Source organism: Hermetia illucens, chromosome 4 (genome assembly GCF_905115235.1).
Source record: "Hermetia illucens chromosome 4, iHerIll2.2.curated.20191125, whole genome shotgun sequence".
NCBI classification, from domain to species: Eukaryota; Metazoa; Arthropoda; class Insecta; order Diptera; family Stratiomyidae; genus Hermetia; species Hermetia illucens.
Window position 1 is genome coordinate 146,762,160 of NC_051852.1, and position 18,788 is coordinate 146,780,947.

Genomic DNA, 18,788 nt, shown 5'->3' on the forward strand with positions numbered 1-18,788 from the left:
ATCCATATTGGATCAGGGTCTTGAAGCCTGTTAGAGCATTTCATTCAAGACCGTAACGGTACACTACAGTAGTACACTGTAGGGGGCAATGTGGTCAGCACTGCGTTCGCCCGAGGTTATTACCTTGATTTGACTCAGGTACTATTCACAGTTGATTCGAATGGTATCCGACGTCAAATCACGATACAAATCCCACTACCACCAGTGAGATTTGAACCGCGACCTTCCGTATGATAGCCTTGTGCTGTAACCACTCAGCTATCCGGACGCACATAGCATAAAGCAGGTCATTAATCGACCGAAAGAATTTCCACCTTTCCTCACTGGATCAATTATCTACCTTGTCCCTAAAAACGACACGATGCAGGATGCCGCAGACACAAGACCGATTACCTGTTTATCATCCCTCTACAAATTCATAACGTCCATTATTAGTCGGGTCTCGGGTTGCAAAGAGTAACTCATCATTGACTCGGTAGTTGTAGGACAAGCAACTAGAGGCTAAAGAAACCTCTTTAATTTCTCTTTAATTGCTATATTGGTTATGCCAAAGCTTTCAAGCGTCTCCCATAATCGGTGTCCTACGTCCGAAACTAATAACATTTTTTTCGACCGTCATAGAAGGATGGCATGCCACCTTATCAATGCGTTCATCTGAAGGTGCCAATACCTCCGAGCCTATCCATATAAGGAGGGGCATCTTCCAGGGGGATTCATTGAGTCCCCTTTAGTTTTGCATGGCACTGAACTCCCTTTCATGGCTACTGAATGATGCTTAGATGACATCAAACTGTATGCCGATATTGAAGACCACCAATCTGTTGCGAATAGTAGACATGTTGAGCCGTGATATTTGGATGGAATTTGTATAGCCAAGTGTCCCAGCCATCCAGAAAGGTCATCATGAGCCGCATGCCAGATATAGCATCGACGACCTCCACATCCAGCCTATGACCGAGACAGACTACAACAAATACCTACAAATCCTGCAAGGAACCGATGCTCGAGTTGGCGATCTGAAGGATGCTATCCGAATTCCTGCGATCTGCAAAGTTGGTACTGAAATCACGTCTCTCAGGGAAGAGTTAAATAAGCGCATTGAATGTATTCACTATCCCTTCACGGTCTAATGCATTCGGAATATTGCCGTTGACGAAAACCGATTTCGAAAACGTCCAGATGCGGGTACGAACTACTATGTCCAAATTCCAAATACATTATTTAAACTCTATCGTGAAGGGGATGAACCTACCTCGTGACATCGGAGTTGGGGGCGTGGTTGACGTTGTGGCACAACATCACCGCCAAATTGACTTGCTACGGACTTATTTTTATAGTAAAAAGCAGGCGGGTCCGTTGCATGCGGCAGACTGTGGACTAACTCCACTTAACTTGAAGGATCGGTGAAGTCAAACCAAGAGCGGATCAATGAATGAAAGTCAAAGGCAATGAACGGCGAATACGTGAATTGTCTTTGGCAATCGTTTGTCGAGTAGATGGTTGTGTGCTGGGGAGCTATTTGCTGAGACGGAGGGATTTATGTGTGCCATTGAGGACGATGTGGTCGCCACCCGAGACTACGAAAAGCTCATAATGAAAGGGTGGGTGGGGGACGACTAGTGCAGAATGTGTGGTTCTGCATTAGAGACGTTGAACCATCTCATTTCTGGTTGCACTGTAATGCCACCGGTGCAATACACCAACAGACATAAGGCTGTATATAAAGTAATTCACCAAAACCTTGGAAGTTTTAACTTATCGTCATATATCCCACAACAAGCCTGATGTGCCGTTAGTTGACAAGACGGGTCGCTCCAAGTATATTATTGATGTTGCTATCCCTATGATAACAACATTGAACGGAAATGCGTGGAGAAGAATATGAATTATGTGCCACTGGCTTGGGATATCAAAGAAATTTGGCAGTTTGAGCGGGTGGTTGTAATTCCTATAATATTGTCAGCTACAGATATTATACCTAAATCCTTTGATGTCCCGAGGCTCTCTCTCTCTGTCTGGTTCCCCTTTGAAACCAATGGGACACCCACCAAAGGTAAATGCCAACCATATATTCTAGTGTTCCCATCTTCAAGTGTCCCACTATGTGTGATGCTGATCGAGAATCCTATTTTAATAATTGCCTCCTTCCGTACGTCTCTCAATCATGTTACCCTGGGTTCGAATTGCGGTCGTTATGGATGTAGGCGTCCATCTTTGTGCTGTCCCACCTCTGCAGGCTTATCACCTACACAGTATTAAGTGTAATGATAATGAAACTGAAACACAAACTTATTGAAAACTGAGACTGTTTGGATGCCCTTTAATCCAGGAGGAAGTAAACAGGAGACATACCATCTTGAACGAAAGCGTTATTCCTATCATTTTGGAATTTGGTGGCTGTCAACCAAGCAAGAACATCAACCAATTTTCATGGAATCAAACTCGTTCCAAATAGAAGTCAATTATCGCAAAATATAGACTCGGGAAACCATTAAGAAAAATAATTTAAACCCTTCAAACTATTAGGTTGTTGCAAATGAAATGTCGGATATTTGAGTAAAATTTCAAAAAACTATAACTTTTATGACAATTAATTTTATTAGTCAAAATAAGAACCAGCAGCTTCAATGCACTTCTCCCAACGAGATACAAGGGCATTTATTCCAGTTTCGTAAAAGTCTGGGTTTCTAGAGCTAAGAAATTCTTCAAAGGCACTTTTGACAGCTACTTCATTGCTGAATTGTTTCCCCGCCAAAAAGTGATCCAAATGCTTAAAAAAGTGGTAGTCGGTTGGCGAGAGGTCGGGTGAATATGGTGGATGAGGAAGAGTCTCATATCGTAATTCATTTAATTTTTGGACCGTCATTCTGGAAACATGAGGTCGGGCGTTATCATGGAGCAGTATCACTCCATCTCTGTTGACCAATCTAGGCCGCTGAACACGTAATTTCTCGTGCATTTCATCAAGTTGGGCACAATATTTCTCTGCATTAATTGTTTCACCACGCTCCAAAAACGAATAATGAATAATTCCAGATGCAGACCACCAAACAGTTACCATTACCTTCTTCGGGTGAAGGCTCGGTTTTGGCATGTGTTGTGGAGGCTGATCGGCATCTAGCCATTGCGCTGATCTGCGACGGTTGTCGTACAATATCCACTTTTCATCGCATGTCACTATTCTGCGCAAAAAGGGATTGTTCCTGTTGCGGTTGAGTAGAGAACTGGATATTTCCATTCGCAGCGCCATGTTTTGCTCGTTGAGTTCATGCGGAACCCACTTATCAAGCTTCTTCACCTTTCCAAGCTGTTGTAAGTGCCGAGATACTGTCGAATAGTGTACGCCTATTTTCTGTGCAATGTCACGAATCGATGATCGGGGATCAGATTCCACTATCAAATACAACTCGTCGTTGTCGATCGATGGTCCTGGGTGTCCACGAGGTTCACTTTAGAGGGTCATGTCGCCTGATCGGAATTTTTCGAACCACCGCTGTGTGGTTCGTTCGTTTGCTGCGTCAGCTCCAAATGCTCTGCAAATGTTTCTGGTTGCCTCCGCTGCGTTGTGACCAAGTTTAAATTCATATAGAAAAAGTAGACGTTTTTGACTCCCTTCCATGCTTTTTTCTTTGAGTTTTACTTGGAACTTCAATGACGATTGAAACTGAAATGACTCCTTGATCGAACGAACGACTATTTATACTCAATTATCCCATACCACCAGAGTCACCTTGCGGCAGTTTTAAACATTAAAATCATAACTAACTTCACTTCATTGAAAAATCCGACATTTCATTTGCAACAACCTAATAATTGAAATGAACGTAAATTCAAGACACCCTACCCTTTAATCAACATGCAGCTCAGCTGTTCAAAAGCTCCACCTTATCTTGACTAACATACTAATTATTCTAATTTGTCTGGCCGTTTGAAGTTGACCGAACTGGCTGGTACAATAATAGAAGTTAACCCTCGAATGACATTGTCTTCTGGTGGCTAACTCCAATTTGTTTCAAAATAGAGTCGTGTTACTCTAATAGTAGTATCCAATCAATCGATCCTAGCATTAGCTCAGAAACTAGTTAATTAGAGTGACTTTATGGAGATAAGAATGGGTTCACATTAAAGTGACTGCTTTGGATTCCTACTGGCAAAATGATATGACTACTTAATTCGGGGCGTATGATATTAATTCAGCTCCAATAAATCAAAATCCAAACACACTCGCACCTTACAAATATGGTTCAAAAATAAATTTCAATTGTTCTTAATTGAATATTCACGAGCCAAAGGGGTCAAGTCTAACAAAGCTAAATTAGTGTCTCCTCGATTAATGGACTGTAAGGGCATAGAGCACCTAAATAAAAAAATACATAATTAACCTGAAATAGTGCTAGCTAAAATGTTCGCACATTCTCCACTCAACCGCATGACAAAGCTTTGTTCTGTTCTTAATACTTAATCCAATCAGTTTGTGGTTTCCTCTGCAACTGCGACTTTTTCTAGCCTTTGTGATTGTTATGAATCATGGAAAACCGTGACGGGAAATTTCTCCATTTTCGGATAATTTATTTTGAATGCAGATAATGTTCCAACGAATATATTCGATAATGGTGAAAACTAGATAGATTGAAGCAAGTTTTATTTAGAAGGCTAACAAGCGATCGGTATGGGCAACGCTCGTATGTGTAATAAATTCATGAGCTGATACGGTCAACAACGGTACGATGCACAACTGGCTCTTTATTAAGCTTTAATTGAAAGTAATTATTCTTTGTGTTGTTTTTTATTCTGGCAAGTTGTCTTCTCATGATTTGAAGATGCACATAATGCATGTTTGCGCACTTGGGGTGGAAGAAAATGCAGCGTTCTAATAATAAAAGGCATTGCCGGAAATACATATGAAAATATCCCAGAACAGCCTTTATCAAGTAGTTCGAAATTTGATACTGTTAGTCGCGACTGCGTGTAATATTTGTTATAAATTGCTGCAGTTAAAGTTCTATTTTTATCGCAGATTGATATGAGTGCAAATATGAAAACTTCTCCACAGATTTAAATTAAGAAAATAAAATAGAATGAGGAAATCATTTAGAAAGAGAATGGAATTTTTGATGTGTTGAAGCATAGGAAGTATTTGATTTCTGTCTCCCCTCCCAGTAACTTCGACAGTGTGAATTTTACGGTACGTCGCATCAGGCAACATAGCCTCCGATAAACATTCGCCCCCGCAGCTGTCGCAAAAGCCCTCATGACCGGATTTTGTTATAGAAGGGTCCAACCTTCCTTGTCTTAGCATAGGTGGTGAGCTTTCGCCATATGTTGTCAGTACCTGACAGGTGATGCGAAGTGATTCCAAAATTCACAATTGCCATCGGGACACAGACGACTGCGCCCGTCGAGAACCGTGAAGAGCAGAACCCCATCTAGCCAATTCGTCGCCCTGCTTTGCCTCCCCCCCCCCCCCCCCCCCCCCCCCCCCTTGTTTGCATATGACCGGGTAACCTGTAGCGACTGACTCTGAATATGATGCCCAGAATGTCCAGCGGCTTTATGCGCTATCCCAACAGCTCGGAGGATGTCGCCACTGAGAATAAGGTCTTGCCTGCCGATCAGAATGGCTTGAGGCTCAGATCACGCCCGTCATCTACAAGCCCCTCTTGGGGAACAGGCGCCAATCGGCGCATACTAAGTTCTTCATTTTTTGAGGAGAATAAAGTATTTGAAATATATGAAAATACAGAGTGGCTACCGTAGAGGCACTCACGACGATCGAATTGGTTTTTAACCTTTGGTTGAAAACAATCTACTGTCTGTGTGCCACACGCACTAGTCTTAGGAACAGTTGTACCGAATAACTGATGAAATTTGGTAGAAAGGTGAGAACTGTGCCCCTCCCCCCGCACATGCGGTGAATTACTTGCCCGTTAAACTTAAAGATTGTTCGTTCCCATAAGCCTAAAGGAAGGCTGCCAAAGTTGTATATCAAATGAAAGATCTTGAAGAGTACTTTCCAAAGCTGATATTATTTTTGACATTAGTGGCAAAGGGGAAGTGGGGAGATTCGAAAAATATCAATTACTTCATGAACCCGTTCTCAGAAACTATCCAATTGAAAAATCCCAAAAAAATTAGGGTGATCCATAGGCTCTGAAGTACTCTCCCTTGCGATATCTGCTCAAATGAAGTTAATAATAGTATAGTTCCCCTCCCCCGCACCGTAATATAGGTTTTAATAGGAAGCATTATACTAGAAAGTTTGGTCGAAATCCTACTATTATTAACAAAGTTATAGCAAATCAAATTTACCAATTTCGGGTCAAATTACTACTCCCTAAGAGTTAAAATCTCAGTACCACATTGAATATCGGCTATATTCAATGTACGAGCTAAATATAAATGGAACGATCGTGTACCCAAATATCCTTACACAGAAGACCAAGAAAACCTTTACCTCAAGCGTCGAGCTTCCGGGTTCCGATTTGTTCTTAATTCATCAGGTTTATAGGACAGTAGTCTCGATGCTGAAGTAAGACACACTTTTAAACTCCTGCTCCTGTTCCAGAAATTCCTTTAAAAACTCTACTTCTTACAAGCAAAGAACTGCCTTAAGTACAGCCTGATAAAAATCCTGATACAGTTAGCCGGTAAAAGAATGTTTGCTCGCCATTCCAATTCGAAAAATAAATATACATGAAACAAAAATTCAGATTTACAATAAAGGCAGCTCCAGGAAAGTCACTGTCCATTTAGATGCCCACGGAAAAAAAATATTACACGTAATAGTTAAAAAGTGATAAAAAACTAATAGTCGTGATCAAAAGAATAGAATCGAAAGTGAATACAAAATTCGTCAAGCAATAGTTGAACCCAGATTTACCATGAAATCAGTCATTAAAAGTCAAAACAACACCCGTCAATCACTAGGACCAGGGACAAAAAGGAAAACAAAAAACACAAAAATCCCCCAATATAAAATCTGCGCTACCTTCGGTATCGCGGAGTAACAGTTAAAGAATATAAGCGAAAGAGACCGGAACAATGCATGAATTGCCAAGATTTTGGACATACAAAAAGCTTTTGTAGATTACCAAGTCCAATATGCCATGTGTTGTCTGTTGAAGAAAGACCTTCCTGGCTCACCAGTTTGAGTACCACATCGTTCAACTTCAAGAGGAGGTACGAGTCATTAGAAAAGAGAGGGTTCAACCGCAGAAGCAATGTCACCACCATGGAGAACAGCAGCATCAGCATCAAGTGACATCATCCAACATCCCTCCCACCACCAGGTATAAGTTGAATGTACCGGGTTTTGAAGGAAAAGGAATTGAAAGTAGTCCTTAAAAGCACGAGGGCAGACAGGACCCTCATATTCGCACAAGAGCTGCAGCAGAAGGCCACAACAATTACTCCTTCTTCATAAAGCACGCAGTCGTTAATAATTCGAGGCCTCCACCAGGAAATAAATTCAGCCGATGTTCTGTCGGATATCAAAGCTGAATATTCTCAGCTTAAAAAAAGTTCGATCCCCAAATTGGTGACCTAAAGGGATAGAGCTCTCACCTTGGAAAACCCTACGATCCCGATTAAATCACAATCGGGACTGCTCGTGGCCACCTTCGAGCCAACACAAGAGCTCATTGGAGTCATAACAAGACGGGAAACCGGAAGCTGGACGCTTCAGGTACGAAAGGTTTTGTGTATTTCTTAGTACGCAGCACGTAATATATGCATATATTATGTGGGAATATCCACTTTCGGATGATATTGACATTTATAGTCTTGAATTTGCGAAGAAGCGACAACTTTGACATATTATAACTTTGTTAGTAATAGTGCGATTTCCACCAAACTTGGTAAGATCATGCTCTATATTATACCCTATATTGTTGCGAAATTTCGTAGTCCTAGCATGAATTTAAGGGGGGTTCTGCAGCGAATTACTAAAAATTATAGTAATATACTATTATTAACTTTATTTATGCAGATATCAGTGTGGAAGGTATTTCGGAGCCCAGGCACTATATAGTGGCAGCCTCTCAATTTTTTTCAGATTTTTCGGTTGGGTAGTTTCTGAGAATGGCCCCCGTAAAGGAGTGGTCACTTTCAACCACCCGCACTCCCCACCTTTCCAACAAATGTAAAAACTAAGACCAGCTTCGAAAAGTACTGGCCGAGACCTTTAATTTGATACCCCACATGACTATATTTGATGAAAAAAAAATTTACACCCTCCTTTTGCAATTGCAAATTCGTTGTAAAAGGATGTAATTCACTGTATGCGTGAGCGTTCACAGTTCCCAGCTTTCCACCAAATTTGGTGTCAATCGCTGCAACCGTCTCCGAGAAAAATGCGTGTGACGGACAGACAGACAGACAGACAGACAGACAGACGGACAGACAGACAGACAGACAGACAGACAGACAGACAGACAGACAGACAGACAGACAGACAGACAGACAGACAGACAGACAGACAGACAGACAGACAGACAGACAGACAGACAGTAAACCGATTTTAATAAGGTTTTGTGTTTACACAAAACCTTAAAAATTAGGTGCATCCATAATCAAAAGGGTAAAATCAGTTGAACAAATGCAGTGCTTTAACTGCTAGAAATTCGGACAAATCGGCCTAAACTCTACGATTACCATCCACGCGGGGAAATTGAAGTGTCGCACTGTTGCAACTGCGGCCAAGCTGACCACCTCGCGAATTACCGCGAGTGCCCAGTCTGCAAAGAGATGGTAACTAGAAGGAGGGCAGGAAAACAAGCGAAGTCCCCTGTGTCAAGCAGGCGCTGGCACAATTTCCACAAACTTGACAAGTCTCGGAGTTTCTTACGCTCAAGCCACTCGTAAGACTCTCCCAAAAGCGGCTTTTCAATCCGTTCCCAATCCATCCCAACCGACCCGCTACGCGAATTGGTTTAAGCGCTTGCTACAGCTCCCACAAACGAGCAGCATCAATTCGCTGCTATCAAACTAATTCTCAACATACGGAGTTAAACACGTCCTTGATCCCAAGTGTTGATTGACACTCTGGAAGCAAACATCTGCTGCGTTTCGGAAACCGATCCTAAAAGCAGGAACAATGTTTAATTTACCAAATATAACATTATCCGGAATGACAAAAACACTGGGATAGCCCTTTTAGTCAGGAAAGCCTACCATTTGAAGAAATCGCGAACCTGCTCGGCAATAATAGACGATTTTTGGTCCTCTCCGTCTATATCAAATGCAGCTCCCACACTGAGCAACTAGGTCAAAAGCTGAAAGTCTTGGGCAATCTCAAGTTTAAGTCTAATTACCTTATTTCCGATGGCGATTTCAACTCGAGACACACCTTCTGGGGAGATACGGCAGTCAACAGAAATGGGCAAATCCTATTAAAATGGATCCACGACCCTTTCACACCAACCAACCTTGAGATGGTCTTACCGAATTCTCCAACAAGACCTAGTCAATTCTCCTTCAACTACTGCCTGCGATCTGAGGAAACAAGGCAACATTTTCAGGTGATCTCCTGTAAAAACCCTGCCAAGCATATCCGACCACTATGCAGTGGAATTCAAACTGTCCTCGACCTCCGCACTGGAAAGGCAAATAATGACGAATATCAGATCTTTCAACCAGACGAACTGGCATAAATTCAAGTTAGGTTTAGCACCAAGGCTGAAATTGAAGAAACCACCGCAATTACCCTTAACTTATCGGATAAAGAAATCGACGAAGCAATGATTTTGACAATAGACGCCATTAATACAACTGCATGCAGAAACACGAAGCTTATTAAAATCAATGAGTTCCAGTACAACTAGCTTTCTCACGACATAATGCTACAGAGAGGAGAGAGGAGAGAGGAGAGAGGAAAGAGGAGAGAGGACAGAGGACAGAGGAGTTGAAACCAGGCAGATTTCGCACAGAAACCTCAAGTGAATGTTCCGTAAGCGCGGAAATAGAGTTAACGCTGAATGTAAAGCATTGCTCTCCCGCATCAACTGCCTCAATACGTTAACCCGGGAAATGGTGGCGAATTTTCATAACAAAGAGTTCATACGCAAATTGGCATGAGCCAAATATATTCCAAGACATAAATAGGCTTATCGGGAAGCACAAATCCATTAATTTCGTTTTGATTAAGAACAGGGAACCTATCTGCAGTGATGCTGGAGAAGCAACAACCCCTTGCGGATTCTTATAAACGAAAACTCAATGTATCTCCTCCATGAAAAGACCCCACCTTTACTATGACTGTTCAATCAAACAAAGAATTCATCTCGAGAAATTGCTACAAGCTCGCCACGAATCCGTCAACTAAATCCATAGATTCGCGAAATTTGCTGATTTTATCACAACTCACCTCCCCATTGAAAAATCTAAACGACAAAAAGTCCGCGACCACAATCAAGTTCCTACTTGCGGTCTACAACGACTGCATAAATAACGATTATATCCCATCCACATGGAAAATAGCCGAATTTATTGGCATTAGGAAAAAGAATGTCTCTAACAAGCCAGAATATTATAGGCCCATTTGTTACTATCTAACTTGGGCAAACTTTTTCAGAGAGCATGGTCAACCAAGTTGGTCCAGCATTGCGATCTCAATAATAAAATCCCTAACCATCAGTTTGGATTCTGATCCAAACACTCCATTCAGTACGCTCTAAGCTACTTCCACGATACCGTGAATACTCGACTCTACACGTCAATAGCAAACCTACGGTAGACTGTGTTCATGAGCTAGAAAAGGCCTTTGACTCCGTGTGGGTATACGGATTCATTTATAAGTTAATTTCGAAGATAGACACTTTTATGCCAGCGTCGAAAATAAAACACCCGCTCTCTTCTCAGTAACATCTGTAACGCCGCAAGGATCCGTCTCTGGCACAACCTTGCATAACATTTTCACGGCGTTCTGCTCAATTCAATGTTCATTCAAATGACACATTAGTCTATTCTTCAGACCCTCGGCCTAACACGATACGATACCTCGTACATATTCCCAATTAGCAGAACCAGTGCATTCATCTAAGATATCGGTCTGGGGGACCACCGCGGCTCCGAGGGGTCTAATTACCGCCATAGTGCGACGTTTTGATACCGCAAACACCTAACACAATAACTGCTGTAGAAAGAACGAGGGGAGCAGAATCTAACTGGATTAGATCTTCATATTCAGCTCATAACGTTCACAGAAGAATAGTAGCTGACCCACCTTACAAGTAAAGATATATTTGAGGTTCCCTGAAAGCTATTCACCTAGTCCCGGCAGCCTGGCTCTAGCTAAAGCTGGACAATCACAAAGGATGTTCCTAAGATTCTCACATTCCTTTTCGCAATCTCGACAATGCGAATCGTAGGATATGACAACTGAGGCGGTATGGTACCCTATAAGCCAGCTACCCGCGCAAATCGCTGGCACAAAAGCTCTCCTGTGTTCAGGTTTTGTTATAGGAGGGCCAGATCTTTGATTTAGCGCACGTGGTGTGCCTTCATCATTTGAGCTAGTCGCTTTAAGTAGTGTGAGTAGAATCTACCATTTACAATCGCCACAACATAGAGACTACTGAACCCACCGAGAGACTGTCGTGAGCGGAGCATAATCTGGATTGGTCAACCTTGTGAAGGGTGCATCTGCACAGTGTCCAATAAGCCAGGAGCATGTCGCCACTGGCCTTAATGGCGGCTTGGCTGACGGTGGTCAAAACGACTACTTCATGTTTAAGGTACAGATCGTGCTTCCGCTTTGGGACCATACTTCGCCAGGCGCGTTCGTTGGCAAGGATAAAGTGTTTGAAATGTCGTTAACAGTCCGATAAATATATTTTTTCATTGCCAAGAGTGGCTGCCTTAAAGACACCTTTGAGGTTGAGTTGATTCATTTGGTTGTTAAGAAAGTAATCTTGATGCGATTGTATCAAACGAGACTCACATTTTTAAATAAAGAATAATTATGCATTGGCGCTGTTCAATAAATCTTAGTCATTGGAAGCGCTTGCGCCCCACATTATATCAATTACTTAGAAAATATAATGGATGGATGCATTGCCATTGAAGACGATAGGTAATGTATGTTATACACCAGTGTTATTATACTAAAGTATAATATCACATTAACATCACCGTGTGCAACCACAACATTACCAATTATCACAGCATCACATCACTGCCTCACCATCTAGTAGAGAAGTGTTGATCATATTACCCTTTTCATTCATAATATTTTGTATTGTCCGATGTGACATTACCTTTCAAGATATCACTAAACATCACCGAGCAATACTTTATTGTATCGTTCGACCCATCACACTGTTAAGACAATTTAACTTTTTCTATTTCCATTCGACGAAGACGACTACGATTTCGTACCAAGCCAGAGGCAACTCATCAGGCGCCGCCACATCTCTGCCCTGGGAGCAGCGTGACCGAAGCGACTAGCAGGTGGTGTGCAACTCAAAAAGAGGACTCCATGGACCATAAAGAGTGGGAGTAAGTTGCTCTCCATTTGGTCCGGTCCGACATCAAGTGGATACGGACTTAGGACTCCTCAATCCGTAAACAAAAATTATCTAGCTCCGGCCAAGCTTTGGTCCGAACTGTCGGTAGATTTACGTTGAATATAGTTCGCACCATTGTGATGTTTCGCGAATTATAAAAGATAGCGTATCGCACCTACTAGCTGCTTCGGTCAACCCGCTCCCAGGGCAGAGGTCTTCAGCTTTCGCACTAAGTCCTTCAGCGTCCCTCAATTAATATCTACGATTTCAACTAATATTCAGTTGCTTGTTCGAAATTAGAAACGACCCTTCATATCCAAGCCGATTTGCCTGTTCCTTGAATTCTGTGGTATTGCATTGACCGACCCTCTTCCTTTTCATTTGATTATTTCTTTTTTTTCGGGACGTGATAGAATTTGGGTTCCACGAGCGATAGGCTTTGTGATAAAGACGGGATGTTCTGCTAAAGGAGACACGAATAAGTCAAAGATACCAAACTTAAAACAAAAATTAATTTTTATTTTTTTTGTGAAAAGTATGAAATTAGGATATTAGATTATGCAGAAAGGAAATGAAATTTTGTTCTTATGTTTGAGGTAACTGAAACTTTTTGATTGTTTTTAAATTACATAGTTCACGACTATCTGTTCCCTTTGCTTCATTTAGACACAACAGTTCAGAAGCACGATCCGTAAAGTAAAGTTCGAAGTATGGTGGGTGTATCAAAACCGTTTCCTATCTCCGTTGGTGTTCATCATGAAAGCACCCTCTCACAACCCTTCTTTGTTCTTGTTATGGACACCGTCACACGGGATATCCAACGTCCAGCGCCCTACACACTGCTTTATGCAGATGATGTTTTCCTAGCATCCAAAAATGGAATGATCGCCTCATGCAACACGGTCTCAAATTGAATTTAAACAAAGCTGAATTTTTGACAACCCATTCCCATGAAACAGGCACAATCACTGTCAGCGGCAGTGACCTACCCAGAACTGAGCGATTTAACACCTCGGGTCAACGCTATCAGTCAATGGAGAACTGCGTTATGAAATTGCTTCACGTATTAACGCAACCTGGATGAAGTGGCCTTCCACAACTGGTGTTCTTTTTGATCAACAAATCAACGAACGTCTCAAATCTAAAATTTACCGCAATGTCGTCCGTCCGGTTGCCCTCTATGGTTCTGAGTGTTGGTCGACTATAAAAGACAATGAACGATGTCTTGCGGCAATGGAGACGAAGATGTTGCTTTGGACTAGTGGTGTGACACGTTTTTATCACATCCGAAATGAGGATATTCGCGACGGTTATGGGGTTGCACCGATTGTGCAAACATTGCGAGAGTGGCCTCTTCGATAGTATGGGCAAGTAATTCGTGCTAACGAGAATTCACTTGCCAAGATTGTTCTGAATATTGAAGTCGATGGTAAACGAATCAACGGTGGCTGGATACGCTGGATTTAAAAGCCTCGAGATTGCACCCAGATCTGGCATTCGATAGTGCCAAAGGGCGAAACCGATCACGACGAGCCGACCCCGCTTGTGAACGGAACAAAGGCTGAAGAAAAAAGAAGAATAACTTGAAATGGAGTAATTTTATTTTAGGTTAATTTGGTATTCCGTTTTGGTTTCCAGACTACCCGGATACTTCAAAATTGCCGACATTTTTCTTATTTTATGGATCAGAATAATATTTCGGTGGCACCTTACAAAGTTGTGATACTTGTAGTTTTTCAAGATGTGAAGAATTCTATTGTATTGTTACTCTACAAAACTACTATTTGCCAACAATATAGCATCAATTAAACAAGCAATAATTCTGTAATATTTGGCATTACTAAATTATACAAAGAAAACACAAATAAAGACCATCTGGAAGCGTAAATAAAAACATTGAGCTTTTTTATTAAGATTTCCAATTCCCACAAACGTGCAATTCCATTCAAAAAAATCTCTTGGCACAGATGAATCGTGCAAACGTCATAAAATATTTACGACAGAATGCTGATCTGATTTGAGGTTTAAATTTAGCGATTAGAGCGAATAATGCGCATTATATAGATACCACTGTTCATAGAAAAGAAAAGCGGAGTTAATAAGATAGGATTACACTTTTTTCCAAGAGCCTCTTCATAACGAAGTAAATAATATTTTCGGCAAAAAACAATTATTATCTTTGGAGAGAACCGTCGAATATGCATAATGAAAAAGCAATTGCTTTCAGGAAATAACTTGAAAAAGAAACATTGGTATTCAGTTGGAAAGTCGCAGTCAATCATAGTGTTAGTATAGCACTTTCTAGTTAAATTTGGATACAGATAAATCGACGAAACCAAAATCTTTTGGTTTGTTCGTTCCGACGTTTCATCATGTTGCCTCAGCACCATTCATATTCTCTGTTACCACCTTTCCGTAAAAATTCTACAAATGAATCCAAGCAGATTATAAAATTCACTCCAACCCAACAATAAGATTATTTCTAATACTTGCAGCCCCGAAAGCTCTACTTTGACATCGTTTTCCCCTTTCTCCTTCCCATCTACTTCAGGAATAATCTGATTGATCGAAATCAAAAAATAGTAATGTCTGCTCGCTTTTTTGGTAGTTCTCAGTTACGATTCTTCTTTTTCTTCAGCCTTTGTCCCGTTCACAAGCGGAGTGCCATTTTATTTTATCAAAAGCCTGATCAGGATGCAATCGTGAGGCTTTCAAATCACCATTCGGCGTATCAAGTCACCGTTGTTTCAGCCGGCCTTTTGGTCGCTTACCATTGACTTCGATAGTCAGAGCAATCTTGGCAAGTAATTCTCCTCCTCTACCGTCGAAGATGCCTCGCTCGCAATTTTTCCACGATCGGTACAACTCCATATCGATCGCAAAATCACGTTGATCGGGATAGCTAAGGCTCTCAAGATATCAAAGGAACGTGTTGGACATATCGTGCATGAATGTTTCGGTATGCGAAAGGTCCGTTCGAAGTGGGTACGCGCGAGCTCACAATCGACCAAAAACAACGAGTTGACGACTCTGAGCACTGTTTGAAGTTCTCCGCCATAAAAAACCCGAATTTATACGCCGATATGTCACAATGGACGAAACATGGCTATATTATTTCACACCACACGCTGAAAAACGGCCCCATAAGAACAAAAAGAAAGTACCATTTCATCAAGACAATATACCGTGTCACAAGTTAAGAAAACGATGGCAAAATTGCAGGAATTAAGCTTCGAATTGTTTCGACATCTACCGTATTCCCCTGATCTGGCCAACATTTTTTCCTGTTTTCAGACCTCAAGAAAATGCTTGCTGGAAAGAAATTTAGCGCCGATGAAGAGATAACCGCCGAAACTGTGTCCTATTTTGAAACTAAAAACAAATCTCACTATAATCGTTTTATCGCCCTCCAAGGCAACTACGAGGTTAGACAATTAAGTAATGAAACTGATTCCATAAAAACCGTATATTTAAACATTATTCTACAACTCTGCCATCTCCTTCAAAGTAGTTCCCTTGAGCTGCTATACAGGGATTCCAGCACGTTTGCCACTCTTCGTAACATTTCTGGAAGGCTTCGACTGGGATGTCCACGAATACCCACGCCACGGCCGCTTGGATGTGTGTAATTCACTCAAAATGGGTTCCTTTGCGGGCGAATAAGGCGGCTGTTGCAATACGACGATGCCTTTAGAGGCTAAATACTGGGCTACGCTGAGGGTGGTGTGGCACGGCGCGTTGTCGTGATGAACGATCCAAGGTTCTTTGGAACCATCTTCGCACACAATTTTTTCATCCCGAAATCGCCTCTTAAAATTTGTCTGACTGTTTCACGGTTCATCCCAGTTCCGAGACCAACATTCAAACTGCTAAACGCCGATCTTTACGGACCTCGACTGGTCTCCCACTCCGCGCCTCGTTTTCCACGCTTTCACGCCCCTCCTTAAACTCTTTATGCCATCGAAACACCTGAACACGACTAAGAGCACTATCTCCACGCACTTTTACAATTTTAGCGTACGTTTCCGAAGCTGTTTCCCCCAATCTGGCGCAAAATTTTATCGCGACGCGTTGCTCTAGATTTCGTTTTTCCATTTTCGTGACGAGCACCACCAACACACGCCTACTCAAAACGACACAGCAGGTGGACTAAACAAGCTAGAGCTATGGTGAATATACCAATGGAGAGGGGAAGGATGCCGGAGAAGGGGAAGGGAATTTGAAAATTGCAGCTTTACCACAAGCGCGCCAATAAAATCAGTCTCATTACTTAATTGTCTAACCTCGTATATTGAGTAGCAAAATCAAATTTTATAAAAATAAATTACTATGTTAGCCCACGAGCAGCCCAACTGTTATACGTAAGAGAGAGAGCGAGTTTTTTCTTTTTATCGATGACAGTTGTCTGGCTGAAAGTGAAAGAACGTGTGGCGGCACATCGAAGGCATGAACCACGACTGCATTGCCGTGGTGAATCCGCCTCCACTGACGCACTGTACTGCCGCCGCCACGTTGGCAGCCTGGCATAAGACCGGCTTCAAATTCCTTCCTCCTCGATCGAACCACCAGCGTAAGCAGGCACAGCTAAATTGGTGACCCCGACAACAGAAGAATTTGGGTAACTTAGGACACGTGGCATAATTCGATAGATTTTGGCATCACACGATTGCAGCTAATGGAAGGTTTTGGTCCCTTGGGCAAACGGGGAATGGAGGGCTTGCGCAGATTACAGGCATCTGAATGCTCAGAAAATTTTCGACCGGTACCCTATGCCACTCATCCATGATTTCGCGCACGCAGTATTTTCACGAGCTTGGATCTGGCCAAAGCGTATCATCAGATCCCTGTTGCACCCGAAGACATACCGAAAACAACTATCTGCACACCTTTCGGACCCTTCGAGCTAACCCGGATGACATTCGGCTTATTCAAGACATTTCAAAGATTCATCCACTCTATCCTACGAAATCGTCAAAATGGATGATTTGGTCGCCTCTTCTTCCGAATCTGAACATTTGGACAATCTCGAGTGCATTTTTCAACGTCTCCTTGAGGCCGGGCTCATCCTAACCGTTGAAAAATGCAAATTCCAACAGAAGCAGGTGAAATTTCTCGACCACATGATTACCCCAGACGGAATTCAACCAGACCCAGACAAGATTGAACCGATAAAAAACGTTGCCCTGTCAACCACGGTGAAGAATCTGAGAAGGTTTTTGGGCATGTTAAACTTCTACCGTCGTTCCTTGCCCAAGGCCGCTCATCACCATGCGATCCTCAACGCTTACTTGTCTGGGTCCAAAAGCAAAGACTCCCGCGAAGTTGAGTGGTCTACTGAGGCGGCCCAGGCGTTTGAAACGGTCAAGCAACAGCTTGTTGATGTTACTTTACTGACATTTCCCCGACCAGATGCACCCGTAGGTGCGTTTATCGATGATGATCGATGAATCAAACCTGGCAACCGTTGAGCTTCTTTTAGAAACATCTCAATTCAGCTCAGCATAACTACAACGCCTACCATCGTGAACTACTCGCCGCGTATCTCTCCATTAAGTTTCTCCCTTGAAGTCAGGCTGTTCACCATGTGCATGGACCACAAGCCCCTTATTTTCGCGTTTAAACAGAAGCCCGACAAAGCGTCTCCTCGCCAAATTCGGCAACTGAGCTTTAGCAGCCCGTCAACTTTCGACATCAACCACGTGTCTGAAAAAGATCGCGTCTCAAATCTCAGAGGTCAAAGTCCTCGCCACATTCGATAGTATGGCAACAGACGAGGCGCAGAAAGACGACGCAGATTTTTTGGAGCAAACTCCAAATACAAGTTTAAGGTGTTTCCTAACTTTGGCTCATATTCCTACTTACTTTGCGAAACCTCAGACAAGGCACCTAGGCCATTCATTCCGGCCGATTTTCGCAAGGAAGTATTTCACACAGTACACAATCTTACGCACTCAGGCATCAGGACGACGAACCGGTTCGCCATTGGGTTATATTTTTGGCCGTCCATGAACAAGGACGTAAACTATTGGAGCAGAGAGTGCATTGCGTGTCAGAAGTATAGCATCAATAAGCACGTAAAAACGAAAGTAGGCGTATTCTCTCGGTCGACCAAGCGCTTCCACACCATTCACCTCGACACCATTCGCCCTTTGCGGAAGTCCCACGCATGCAAGTATTGCCTCACAATCACCGACAGGTTTACGCGGCGGCCTGAAGCAATACCTCTGACTGACGTTACGGCAATCATGAAGCACTAGTAGGAAATGTTAAGATGCCTTCCTCTGT

General features: G+C 42.4%; 1 protein-coding gene across 2 annotated transcripts in view; it reads right to left on the reverse strand.

The window, feature by feature from the left end:
* LOC119656236 overlaps nucleotides 1–18,788 on the reverse strand; it is a 106,503-nt gene that overhangs the window by 35,734 nt on the left and 51,981 nt on the right. The gene's annotated exons all lie outside the window — the stretch shown is intronic.